The sequence below is a fragment of the Phascolarctos cinereus genome, unplaced genomic scaffold (genome assembly GCF_003287225.1).
Source record: "Phascolarctos cinereus isolate Bilbo 61053 unplaced genomic scaffold, phaCin_HiC Scaffold_9;HRSCAF=440, whole genome shotgun sequence".
Lineage (NCBI taxonomy): Eukaryota > Metazoa > Chordata > Mammalia > Diprotodontia > Phascolarctidae > Phascolarctos > Phascolarctos cinereus.
Window position 1 is genome coordinate 42,284,732 of NW_027556402.1, and position 11,501 is coordinate 42,296,232.

Consider the following 11,501-nt stretch of genomic DNA (forward strand, 5'->3'; position numbering starts at 1 on the left):
AACTGATCCTCACAAATCTTACCTCCTCATGTTGAGGTTTAGAGTTGGGAGAGCTGATTCAGGTGTGAAAGAATTCACTTAGACCTTCTCTGTAGCCATTGGGAGCCTTATTTCGTGAAAGCTTCAGGGCCTGAGGTTAGCAAGGAGCTAAACAAAGGCTGCCGATATAGGAAAAGACCCAGGCCTCTACAGACAGAAAACTTTACAGCCTGTAGAATGATGATATATTTTTAGGATTTTTTATGGGGGTTGGAGATTAGGGACAGGATAAGAACAAACAAGATGAGGAAGATGAATGACAGGATAAGGAACACAGGGTAAGAGAAACAAAGGCAATTATTCTTTTGGTACAGGATGGGCTACAGAATGAGCCTCAAACCCCCTCAGGGGCCTGGGAAAGTAACCTTTAATATTATTTTTAATCCTAGGGCGCTCTTTGTCCCCAGATCACTCACAGGTAGGTGCTATTATTTTCCCCATTTTGCAGATGAGGAAACTGAGGCAAACAGAGGTGAAGTGATTTGCCCAGAGTCACATAGCTAGGAAGTGTCCAAGGCTGGATTTGAACTCAGGTCCTCCTGACTCCAGGCCTAGTGCTCTATCCACTGCACCACCGCTGGCTCTCTGTGCTTAGATCCATGCATAAGCTCTGAAGAAAAACTCTATCACATTTGTAGCTGCAGAGAAATAACCCAAGGACGTTTATAAGACTCATCCTCTGAGCTACCTTGTCCCAAGAATTGCCCACCAACCCCTTCCCTCACAACCCCAAGGTAAAAATAGTCAGAGAATACCAAAGAGATCATAAAAACAGGAAAAGGACCCACATGTGCAAAAATATTTATAGCAGCTCTTTTTGTGGGGATTGAAGGGATGCCCATCAGTTTGAACAAGTTGTGGTATATGAATGTGATGGAATACTATTGTGCTATAAGAAATAACGAGCAGGTGAACTTCAGAAAAACCTGGACTTATATGAACTGATGCAGAGTGAGGTAAACAGAACCAGGAGAACATCATACATAGTAACAGCCACATTGTGTGATGATTGACTTTGATAGACTTAGCTCTTCTTAGCAATGCAAGGATCTAAGACAACTCCAAAAGACTCATGACGAAATGCTATCCACATCCAGAAAAAGAACTATAGAGTGTGAATGCAGATAGAGGCATACTATTTGCTCTTTAATTTTCTTCTGTTTTGTTTCATCTTTCTTATGGTTCCTCCTATTAGTTCTAAGTGAAAATATGCTTAATATGAATGTATAAGCAGAACCTATATCAGATTCTTGGGAGGGGGGGAAGAAAGGGAGGGGGAGAAAATTTAAAACTCAAAATCTTGTGGAAGTGAATGTTGAGAACTAAAAATAAATTAATTAATTAGAAAAAAAGAGTCAGAGGACCCCAGCCCAAACCACCCTACTGCCCCAAGGCCATCAGTCCTTACCTGCCCCTGCTTCTTAGGTTTTTCTCCCAAAGCTGTTTCAACAACTGGTTTCTACACCAGGAGGAATAGCTCCCCTGCTCCCAGGTTTTATAGGGCAGCTCCAGGGTGGGAGGGTGGTACAGATGGAAGATAATAGGCTTCAAATGGTGCAAACAAAGGCCTATGTGAAGGAAAGTCATTACCTTGAGAGCTTAGGGAGGAATCAGGGAGTTTCCTGGAGGAGAACAGAGTTCACAGTAATGGATAAATAGGACTTTAACACTTTGGGGGAGGGGTGTTAAGGATTAAGAAGAAACACAAGGTGATGGATTAGGCAGAGGCACCAGTTATGGGGAAAAGATGCAGAGTTTGGTTTGAGGCACCAGGGAACTTTGTACATAGGGATAGGAGTCTAGAGTTTAGAAGAGAGGTTAGGGTCAGGGCGCAAGGTGGCTGGCCTGGAGTCACCAAGACCTAAGTTCAAATCTGACCTCAGACACTTAACTACCTAGGTGACCTTGGGTAACTTACTTAACCCCTGTCTGCCTTGGTTGCCTCATCTGTAAAATGAGCTGGAGAAGGAAATGGCAAATCATTCCAGTATCCTCTACAAGAAAACCCCAAATTGGGTCATGAAGAGTTGGACTCTGAAAAGAAGGGAACAAATAAGCTGATGGTGATGAGGTCTAGAGGTTTAGGAGTGCTGGGACCCCCGAGATTACAATGCACGCCCTGCCTGAATGAATTCACCCAAACCTTTCAGCCAGAGAAATAAACCATAGATAAACCATACAGGCCAGAGTCTTAAGGAATCTGAACATTAGTAGCGCCTTAGGGAGAGGGAGCAAGAGAAAGTCTCAGCCTTTTTTGAGCATGAGAGCCTCAGCGTTTAAATGGGGGCCAGGGTGGATCTTACATACACTAAAGTAACTTTGGGTGACCAGAGGAGGGGCTGGTAAAAGGGTCTAGGTGAGAATTCCAATCAGAATGTCTGAGAGATTAAATAAACAACTAGAATAGATAATGAAGGGAACTGAAAGGAAGAAGTTTGAAAGGAGTCTGAATGAGATCTAAAGGTGGGGCTAGGGCTTTCAAAGGGAGATGAAGGGCTGGGGAGCCAGATTCCCTTTGGGGCAAGGGGCAAAGATCTCGGCTTGGGCTCCATCCCCCATCATGGGAGGTGGCCAGTGGAGGGGCAAGGGAATGAATAAGCATGAGAGAAGGGCTGATTGCTGGGGCAAAACCTCTGGTAACACTTTGCACTATCTAAAGCAATGTATTTTGCATTACATATTTCATCCTGCCCACCCTTGAGATGCCCATGGCCAGCATATAAGGTCTTGGAGTAGGAGGGAGAGGATGAGATCAAAGGTATAGAATTTAGGATTACTTCATTTATTTTTGTTTGGTTTTTGGAGGTGATAGGGTTAAGTGACTTGACCAGGGTCCCACAGCTAGTAAGTGTCTAAGGTCAAATTTGAACTCAGGTTATCCTGACTCAAAGGTGAATGCCTCTAAGAATGACTTTAGCTAATAAAAAATCTTTTCTTCCAAGATGGAAGGATAAGAAGAGAATGGTTAATGATGTCAAGAAACTGTAGGAATATGGGAATGGAAGTTGAAGGAGCCCTCTTCAGACTCCCTTAGGCTGCTCGATGAAGTAGGACATTAGGTTATCTGGAAACGTGGCTTGCAGCTGGAGACTTGAAAAGCTAGCAGGAAAGCTTTGGTTCTTTAGTTGTTTGGGGAATGAGACAGGAAGCCAACATACATCGATGGTACATACCCTTAGTAGTAAAGGCTCAGCTCAGGTTATGTCACATTATTGCACAATGGATAAAATCTGCTCCATTGGCACAAGAGAAAACAAGTTATTTCGCTTAGGCCTAGAACCCTAGAGATCTAACACAGCATTACAATGCCCATTCAGCCTGAAAGGTTAATAACTGGACAACAGGTAAAGTAAAAAAGTAATGCAAACTTACCTCTTAATCTTTGGATCACTTTCTCCCACAAATTTCCACTTAAAACCACACGAAGGCAAATCACACATGTAAGGCAAATAAACTGCACTGACTAGCAAATAAGCTGCTACAATCTTTGCCCAGGAGGAAAACAAGATTCCAAAGTGCATGCCGGGATTTGTAGTTTTGCTCCAGTGTTTGGGTTTCTTTTTGCTTAAAAAAAGGTATTCTCAAGATTCTAAACTTGCTTGAGTGCTGCCATCTAGTGGAATTCAGAATGGGCACATATGTCATTAATTAAGAAAAAGGAAAAAACAGGACAAAGGATGATCAATAAATTAGTTCATAGATATCAAGTTTTTTTATCGTCATATATGGATTAAAAACTTAATTTATAAAATTAAGGGTTGAGAGAGGATTATACAGGGAGAAGGAGAAAGGGAGAGGTGGAATGGGGTAAATTATTTCACATGAAACAGATGAGAAAAGGTTTACAGTGGAGGGGAAGTAGGGGAAAGGTGAGAGGGAATGAGTGAATCTTATTCTCATCTGATTTGGCTTAAGGAGGGAATAACATACACAATGGGGTATAGAAATCTATCTTACCCTACAGTAAAATAAGGGGGGAAGGGGACAAGAGAGCAGGGCATTGATAGAGGGGAAGGGATAATCAGAAGCAAACACTTCTGAGGACCGACAGGGTCAAAAGAGAGAATAGAATAAATGGGGGGTAGGATAGGATGAAGGGAAATGTACTTAGTTTTTCACAACAGGACTACTATGAAAGTGTTTAGCATGACTACACACCTATAACCTGTATCGAGACGCTTTCCTTTTCAATGAGGGTGGGTGGGGACGGAGAAAGGGAGAAAATTTGTAACTCAAAGTTTTAAAAACATGTTAAAATTTAAAAAAAAGGTAATTTTAAATTTAAAAAAAACCCTTATTTTATATAATCATACCAATCTTTCTGTGCTAATGCTTTCCCCCCACTTAATAGTATTTTATTTTTCTTAATTACATATAAAGATAGTTTTCAACATTCACTTTATGAGATTTCTCTCTCCCTCCCTTCCCCTTCCCCAAGATGGCATGAAATATAATATAGGCTATACATGTACAATCATAACAAACATATTTCCACATTAGTCATGTTGTGAAAGAAGAATCAGAACAAAAGGGAAAACCATGAAAAATAAAATAAGAAAAAAAAAGAGAAAATAACATGCTCCCATCTGCATTAAGATTCCATAGTCTTTTCTCTGGATGTGGATAGCATTTTCTATCATGAGTCTTCTGGAATTGTCTTGGATCATTGTATTGCTGAGGAGAGCTAAGTATCAAAGTTGGTCATCACACAATGTTGCTATTACTGTGTACGATGTTCTCCTGGTTCTGCCCACTTCACTCAGCATCAGTTCACGTAAGTCTTTCCAGGTTTTTCTGAAATCCACCCGTTCGTCATTTCTTACAGCACAATAGTATTCCATTACATTCATATACCACAACTTGTTCAGCCATTCCTCTATTTATGGACATCCCCTCAATTTCCAATTCTTTTATGCTAATGCTTTTTTTTCCCAGTGGTCACTGGATAGGAATTTTTATTATTTCTTCCCTCCCAATTAGAAAACTTTAGTTTGAAAAAAGAATAGCACTAGTAATGGTCCTTCAATCCCAAATGCAAGTGTGGCCAAAAAATTCAAAGTATTTGCAACTGTCTCCATGTATGACGCTGGGTTGTTGCTTTGGTGTGATGCTACCTTCATAGCAAGAAAAAGGTCTCAAGTATGTTGGAGAAGAGATACTTTCTGGTTCTGGTTTGGACTGAAATGCCAATGAAGGCCATTTATTAATTAATTATGGCCAATTAACCAAAATTCTTCAATTCCGTAAGTGGGAAAAAGAATTGGCTTTTTATGTATACATCAGAATGATAACTGTATTATTTTGTGGTCACAGGTGTCTAGGTAAAAGGAATGGTTTGTTTCATAAACAAACCTTTGTTCAACAATTTTGTTCTTCAACAACAAAAACTACAAGCACAAATTTAACAATGAATATTTTTTTATTTTGATAAGATATATATGGAATTTATTAAAATTGACATTCATCGATTAGACTTTCTTAGATTAGCAAGATCTAATTAATAGTCCAATAATAAATAATGAATATTTCAAATAATGATTGCAGCTAGGTGGCACAGGCTGGATATCTGGACCTGAGATCAAGAAGACCTGAGTTCAAATGTGACCTCAGACACTTACTAGCTTTCTGTTCCTGACCAAGTCACTTCACTTCTCTTTGCCTCAGTTTCCTCATCTATAAAATGGGGATAATTATATCACCTACCTTCTAGGGTTCTTGTAAGGGTCGACTGAGATAATATTTGTAAAGCACTTAGCATAGGGCCTGACACATAGTAGGCACCCTATAATTGATAGCTATTATTATTATGATCAACACCACGCTAAAACACAAAAATAATCTTTAGTAAAGAATTCACACATTTGAAAGTTGGAATGGATCTCAGCTATCATGTAGTGCAATAATTCCCAATGTTTTTTGTTCTACAAATCCCTTTGAAAAACAAACAAAAAATGTGTTATGAACCCTTAGAGTAATTTAACATATTACTTAGAACATTCTTTCAGATTTATTCATTATGTGCTTACAATTACTACAATGATAATTTATCCCCAAGCTCCAAGTTAACATGTATATTATATAATTATAAAACATAAGATTTTACTATGAGTACAATTATAAAACTCGAGATAAAATTGTAATTATAAAATAATTATGATTACTCTATGGAATTTTTTCTAATTTTTCCTCAATCACTTTTATTTGGTTTTTACAATCCTTTTTAAGTTCTTGCAAGAACTCTTTTTGTGCTTGTGACCATTTAACATTTCTCATTGAAAAAAGAGTGACTTTTTTTAGCTCTGCTATCTTGTTCTGAATATTAACTCAGATCTTCTCTATTCCCATAGTAGCTATCTGTGGTTGGGTTCTTTCTCCTTTGTTTACTTACTTTTATTTTGTTTTATTTTATTATTAGCAGCTTATTATTATAATCAGGTTTTAGTCTTGAGGTGTGGGAGATTATATTCTAGGCCTCGGGTCCTTCTTACTGTTATTTTCTGAGCTCTGTCCCAGGGCCCAATCACGGACACTTTTCTCCACCCCTAATGCATGGACAGGGCCCCTAGCTGTGCTGTCCTGCAAATGTTCTTGTGCCCGTTGTCTCTCCGGTTGCTGCCCTGGAACTGAAACCAGGGACTCTGCTCTCCTGCAAGTATCCACAGCCAGTAGGGTCCTCACCTCTCTGCTACAGCACTCACCAGGTGTGTGCTAAGGTTGAGTTTTAGGGGTCTAGGGGTGCTGAGACCCCAAAATCACAACAAATGGCTCCTGCCCAAAAGAATTCAAGGGGCAGCTAGGTGGTGCAGTGGATAGAGCACCAGCCCTGGATTCAGGAGGACCTGAGTTCAAATCTGACCTCAGACACATAACACTTACTAGCTGTCTGACCCTGGGCAAGTCACTTAACCCCATTGCCTAACCAAAAACAAAACAAAATAAAACAAACAAACAAAAACAAAAGAATTAGATCCAAGTCTTTTTTCAGCCAAAGATAAGGTTTATTAGAACATCCGTCATATTGGGCAGGCTCTTAACAAGTCTGAACGTTAGCAAGGTAGTGGCTAGATTTTAAGAATCTGAGAATCTTAATGGAGAAAAATGGACGTTATACACAGAAAGGCCATGGGAGGGATCTAGGAGTGGCCAACTAGTCTATGAGGTAATAGAATGCCAGAGACCTGGACCACATGGCCAAGGAGAATGGAGCCTAGCTGGGATTAAGGGTGGGAAATGTTGGGGGGCCATAGGGAGCTAAGACAATGGAGGGTTAGGCTAGGTTAAGGGTAACAGAATTGGAAGATTGGATGTAGCCAGGATGAAAGGCCAGTTGATGAGATTATAGCCTTAGACAAACTCCAGAGATTTGGCCACGTGGAAAAGTCCAGGGTTTTTCCTTTTTGGGGTCTAGATCCCATTCTCATCACTAGCACTTTTGCCTTGCACAGCCACAGCCCAGGATGTATCTGCTCAGCATAGCTGTGCCTGGAGTCCCTAGACGGTGGAAGGTCTTTTCATCTTCTCCTCAGCCATCTGACCCCCACACTGTCCATCCATGATGTGAATGTTCCTGAGGCTGAGGCTGCTTTCCGACCCAGCTGCCTCTTAGGGCTTGTTTGCACTTCACTCAGGGCAAAGGACCACCTCTGAAGGTTGAGTCTTTCCTGGGGTCCTCTCAAAGCGTTTTAGGACAACTGCTTTACCCCAACTTGGGTTTCTTTCTGCTGTTCCGCATTTGCTCTGAGGCAGGTTTTTTTGTTTTGTTTTGGTTTTTTTGGTGGAGGAAATTTGGAGAGCCAAAAGTTTTCTGACTTATTCCCAGAATCCTCTAAACATCTCCATAGATTTTTACTGGTTGTTCATTTTGCAGGCAGTTTTTCCAGTTCCTCAAGGCATATTGCCTTCCCCTTTGAGATCTCCTTCTATTTTGTATATACAATTATCTCTTCCACATTGTGGGAGTTAGGGGCACAGCACGCCTGCAATCTTAAAAATCCGTGTAAAGTTTTTTTGGCCCACCCTTTACACCAGAGAAGGAGTCTAAATTTTTTCTTTTTCTATTATGGAGTGTTTACAGTATTTTGTTGTAAAATTTGGGTTAAGTATTTTGTCATAGACTATATGTAGGTCAGTGTTAAGTAAATATACTATACACATATTTTATGCATTTCCGAGTTTCCAAAATTTTTTTGTGCCATCTCCTGGCCTTTGTGTGTCATCTGTAGCTTCTGAAAAACTTGCCCTTAACCTAGCCACTCCTAGATCCCTCCCATGGCCTTTCTGTGTATAACGTCCATTTTTCTCCATTAAGATTCTCAGATTCTTAAAATCTAGCCACTACCTTGCTAACGTTCAGACTTGTTAAGAGCCTGCCCAATATGACGGATGTTCTAATAAACCTTATCTTTGGCTGAAAAAAGACTTGGATCTAATTCTTTTGTTTTTGTTTGTTTGTTTTATTTTGTTTTGTTTTTGGTTAGGCAATGGGGTTAAGTGACTTGCCCAGGGTCAGACAGCTAGTAAGTGTTATGTGTCTGAGGTCAGATTTGAACTCAGGTCCTCCTGAATTTCTTATGCCAGCTTTTGATATATTGAAACCGTCATGTGGAAAGTCACTAGGTGGAAGGGATAACTGTATGTCATATGTACTTACTTTTATGTTATCTCCCATAGTAAAACTAAAGGTACTGGAGGGCAAGTAATTCTCTTGAATGGAATGCTGAAATAGTGAAGCCCCCTCAGTGTAGGATAAGAGCTGACCCCTCCCTACATTTCTCAGAAGCTGCCATACTGAGAAAGCAGAGTGTCCCAAGTAGATCAGGTGACAGAGCCACAACCTGTCCACCTGGATTCTGTCCCTTCTCAGGCTCCCTCCCTAGCTGTTGGCCCTGTTTCGTGCCCTTTTTGTCCTTGGTGCTGGGGAGAAGTTCCCCTGCTTAGACTATGAGCTCCGAAGCCCAGCCAATGGGAAGGAGAGCCAGTGGGTGGGTGGGGGTTCCCCGTCAGGGTCTATATAAACTTGCTCTGAGCTATATGCCCTTGACACCATCTTGAGCAACACACAGAGTGTCCTTTTTCATGAGAAAGCAATAAAACTCCTTTTTGCCTTTCTTAAAAAAAAGTCTCTGATTATTACAAGGGGGTCACAAACACCCCACACACTATCTACACACACACACACACACACACACACAGTGTAAATATACTTGTATATATGTAGATATGCATGTATATGTTTATATGTGTGAACACACACACACACACACACACACTGACACCACCAACCTGCCCCGCCAGGATTTAGCACAGTAATACGGGGCAAGTGCTTAATGTGCATGTTGATTGATAGTATATTCCTTTTTAATTACTCTTTTTTTCTCCCTGAAAACCAACAAAACACACACAAAAAAAGGTTCTGTTTGTCTCACTTAATTCTGTGTGACCCTTGAAGACAATAGTTTTCTGACAGGATTCTGGTTTTCTTTTTCCAATTAAGCACTTTATTATCATTTAGCATCTCCCAATTACTTGAATGTACACAAAGTTTCACAAGTCTGAGTGAATTTTCAAGCTATCCTTAAAAATGCACTAAGAATTTTGGAACTTGATGGAGTATTTTGCCTTTCTATATTATTTTGATTCCTTTGTTTGTATTTGCATTTCAAAGATTTCCTTCATTCTTAGTCTTTTCATCAGGAATGCTTGAAAGTCTATTCTATTAACAATCCATTTCCCCCCTCTCTTTGATTTTGCAGGGGTTTTTGGTTATGTTTTTGTCTTTTGCATTTTGGAATATATTGTTTCAAAACATTCTCTCTTTTACAGTAATTTCTGTATGTGATCCTGACTAAGGTTTCTTTCTGTCCTTCTGTCTCCTTGAAGTAATTTTTATTTTGATTTGAAAGGTCTAGTTTTGGGTGATAACATTCCTGAATGTTTTCAGCTTGCGGTTTATTTCAGGGAAGTGATCAGTGGATTCTTCCTATTTTTACTTTGTCCCCTGGTTCTAATCACCTGGATAGTTGTTGAAATATAGTGTTCAGGTTTTTGGATTGGTTATGGTTTTCAGGAAGTCCTGTGATTCTTAAATCATCTTTCTTTGATCTGGTTTCCTGGTCAGCTATTTATGACAACAGATACCTTATTTTATATTTTTTCATATAAAAGTATCTATTTTGTTTGTCCTTGGTTTTGCTAGCATATAGTTGTGCATAGTAGGTTTTGATAATTCTTTTTATTTCTGCTTATTGTGAATTTTTTATTTTGATAATTTGGTTTTCCTCCATTTTAAAAAATTTAGTTTAATTAAAGGTTTTTAAATTTTGTTTGTTCTTTCGAAGGACCAGCTTTTAACTTGTCCCCTTGCCCCATTTTGCCTCTATTTCTCCTCTAATTTTCACAATTCCTATTTATTTATTTTGGTGAGGCAGTTGGGGTTAAATGACTTGCCCAGAGTCACACAGATAGTAATTATTATGTGTTGGAGGCCAGACTTGAACTCAGGTTCTCCTAATGCCAGGGCCAGTGCTCTATGCACTATGCCACCTAGCTGCCCCTACCATTTGTGTTTATTCATGTGCTGATTCTTAAGCTCCATGTATATTTTAAAAGATTTTTCTCCCTCAGGACTGCTTCAGCACCCCTAAACCCCTAGACCCCAACAAAGGAAGATGGCAGAATAGAGCAGAAAATATTGAGGTCTCCAAATTTCTCCCACAAACAAGACAAAACATTGCCTCACAGTGAACTTATAGCAGCAGAAATAGTTAAAAATTAGGGTAAAGCAGTTATCCTAAACAGGGGTGGGGAAACTGTGACTGATCCAACTATTTTGGAGAGCAATCTGGAATTATGCCCAAAGAGTTATAAAAGAAAGACTTTTTTTTTTTGCTTTTAGGCAATTGGGGTTAAGTGACTTGCCCAGGGTCACACAGCTAGTAAGTGTCAAGTGTTTAGTCTGAGGTTGGATTTGAACTCAGGTCCTCCTGACTTCAGGGCCAGTGCTCTATCCACTGTGCCACCTAGCTGCCCTAAAGAAAGACTTTGAATGACCAATTCATTTTCATAATGAATTGAATTACATAATGAAATTTCAATTACAAAGAACCTATGAAGTATGATGCTTACCCACCTCCAGAAAGAGAACTGTATGTATTGTATGGTTTTACATCTATACACACACACACACACACACAGACACACACACACATATATATTATTTTGTCTAATGGCAGCCTTTTTTTTTTAGGCAATTGGGGTTAAGTGACTTGCCCTGGGTCACACAGCTAGTAAGTGTCAAGTGTTTGGTATGAAGCCGGATTTGAACTCAGGTCCTCCTGACTTCACAGCCTGTGCTCTATCCACTGCACCACAATGGTAGCCTTCTTTAGGGTGAGAAGGCGAGGGAGGAAGAAAAGAAAGGCACAGCAGAGAACAAAAGAGAACTTGGAAGCACAAAAGCAGGG

The 11,501-nt window shown here is 39.8% G+C and overlaps 1 protein-coding gene across 7 annotated transcripts in view; it reads right to left on the reverse strand.

The window, feature by feature from the left end:
- The window catches only part of BDH2 (3-hydroxybutyrate dehydrogenase 2), a 47,168-nt gene extending 43,628 nt beyond the window's left edge, over positions 1 to 3,540 (reverse strand). Inside the window, exons 1-4 of one of the 7 annotated variants that reach the window (XM_078148080.1) lie at positions 3,412 to 3,540; positions 1,448 to 1,607; positions 456 to 677; positions 23 to 209 (exon numbers count right to left, since the gene is read on the reverse strand). The gene's annotated coding sequence lies outside the window, so the exon portion shown is untranslated. Of the gene's footprint in view, positions 1 to 22; positions 210 to 455; positions 678 to 1,447; positions 1,625 to 3,212; positions 3,270 to 3,411 lie in introns of those variants that run through there. The other 6 variants (XM_078148081.1, XM_021008388.1, XM_021008392.1 and 3 more) reach the window with 6 other exon arrangements.
- Positions 3,541 to 11,501: the final 7,961 nt, after the last annotated feature.